Source organism: Petromyzon marinus, unplaced genomic scaffold (genome assembly GCF_048934315.1).
Source record: "Petromyzon marinus isolate PM22_M1 ecotype Great Lakes invasive population unplaced genomic scaffold, UKy_Petmar_22M1.pri1.0 PM_G_Scaffold_137, whole genome shotgun sequence".
In the NCBI taxonomy this organism is placed as follows: domain Eukaryota; kingdom Metazoa; phylum Chordata; class Hyperoartia; order Petromyzontiformes; family Petromyzontidae; genus Petromyzon; species Petromyzon marinus.
Window position 1 is genome coordinate 40,001 of NW_027422692.1, and position 2,500 is coordinate 42,500.

Here is a 2,500-nt window from a genome sequence, read left to right on the forward strand (position 1 = left end):
GCCGGCACACCACTTCGTCCTCACATGAGGTTACCATTGTCCATACAATAGTGCAGGTGCGATGGAAATCTTTTCTCGTTTTGGTGCGTGCTACATTTTTACGGATAGACCCCGTGAAACGCTAGAAATTGGCGGGGATGTGTCTCTTGTGGCTCACGGGGCTGTTAGGGTGGCACAGAAATCCCTCGGAATGGGAAAACGGGTCATTTTCGTGTTGCCACATTGCATGCGAACGGCATGAAACTTCCAGAGGCATTTGCAGCAGGAATGCATGTGCAGTCAAAAAAGTGAATATTTTTCACGGATAGACCCCGTGAAACGCTAGAAATTGGCGGCGATGTCTCTCTTGTGGCTCACGGGGCTGTTAGGGTGGCACAGAAATCCCTCGGAATGGGAAAACGGGTCATTTTCGTGTCGCCACATTGCATGCGAACCGCATGAAACTTCCAGAGGCATTTGCAGCAGAAATGCATGTGCAGTCAAAAAATTGAATATTTTTCACGGATAGACCCCGTGAAACGCTATAAATTGGCGGGGATGTGTCTCTTGTGGCTCACGGGGCTGTTAGGGTGGCACAGAAATCCCTCGGAATGGGAAAAAACGGGTCATTTTCGTGTCGCCACATTGCATGCGAACCGCATGAAACTTCCAGAGGCATTTGCAGCAGGAATGCATGTGCACTCAAAAAATGTGATATTTTTCACGGAGAGACCCCGTGAAACGCTAGAAGTGGGCGGGGATGTCTCTCTTGTGGCTCACGGGGCTGTTAGGGTGGCACAGAAATCCCTCGGAATGGGAAAACGGGTCATTTTCGTGTCGCCACATTGCATACGAACCGCATGAAACTTCCAGAGGCATTTGCAGCAGGAATGCATGTGCACTCAAAAAAGTGAATATTTCTCACGGATAGACCCCGTGATACGCTAGAAATTGGCGGGGATGTCTCTCTTGTGGCTCACGGGGCTGTTAGGGTGGCACAGAAATCCCTCGGAATGGGAAAACGGGTCATTTTCGTGTCGCCACATTGCATGCGAACCGCATGCAACTTCCAGAGGCATTTGCAGCAGAAATGCATGTGCAGTCAAAAAAAAATTGATATTTTTCACGGATAGACCCCGTGAAACGCTAGAAATTGGCGGGGATGTGTCTCTTGTGGCTCACGGGGCTGTTCGGGTCGCACAGAAATCCCTGGGAATGGGAAAACGGGTCATTTTCGTGTTGCCACATTGCGTACGAACCGCATGAAACTTCCAGAGGCATTTGCAGCAGGAATGCATGTGCACTCAAAAACTTCTATATGTTTCACGGATAGACCCCGTGAAACGCTAGAAATTGGCGGGGATGTGTCTCTTGTGGCTCACGGGGCTGTTAGGGTGGCACAGAACTCCCTCGGAATGGGAAAAGGGGTCATTTTCGTGTTGCCACATTGCATAGGAACGCCATGAAACTTCCAGAGGCATTTGCAGCAGAAAGGCACGTGCACTCAAAAATTTTAATATTTTTCACGCATAGACCCCGTCAAACGCTAGAAGTTGGCGGGGATGTCTCTCTTGTGGCTCACGGGGCTGTTAGGGTCGCACAGAAATGCCTCGGAATGGGAAAACGGGTCATTTTTGTGTGGCCACATTGCATAGGAACGGCATGAAACTTCCAGAGGCATTTGCAGCAGGAATGCATGTGCACTCAAAAACGTCTATATTTTTCACGGATAGACCCCGTGAAACGCTATAAATTGGCGGGGATGTCTCTCTTGTGGCTCACGGGCGCTGTTAGTTAGGGTCGCACAGAAATCCCTCGGAATGGGAAAAGGGGTCATTTTCGTGTTGCCACATTGCGTACGAACGGCATGAAACTTCCAGAGGCATCTGCAGCAGAAATGCATGTGCACTCAAAAACGTCTATATTTTTCACGGATAGACCCCGTGAAACGCTAGAAATTGGCGGGGATGTGTCTCTTGTGGCTCACGGGGCTGTTAGGGTCGCACAGAAATCCCTCGGAATGGGAAAACGGGTCATTTTCGTGTTGCCACAATTGGCATACGAACGGCATGAAACTTCCAGAGGCATTTGCAGCAGAAATGCATGTGCACTCAAAAACGTGAATATTTTTTCACGGATAGACCCCGTCAAACGCTCGAATTTGGCGGGGATGTTTCTCTTGTGGGTCACGGGGCTGTTCGGCTCGCACAGAACTCCCTTGGTCCACCTGATTCGTGCATACAGGCAGCAACTAAAACTCTGTAAACCTGCTGTGAGGACATCTAAACAGTGGACCAGTGAGGCTGTGGAAGATTTGCGGGCGTGCTTAGACTGTACTGACTGGGATATGTTCACGACTGCTACCAATAGTCTGGATGAACTCACAGAGGCTGTGTACATCAGCTTCTGTGAGGACTGCTGTATCCCAACACGTACCAGGGTGAACTTTAACAACAACAAGCCCTGGTTCTCAGCAAAGCTCAAAAGGTTGAGGTTGGAGAAGGAGGAAGCGTTTAGGAGT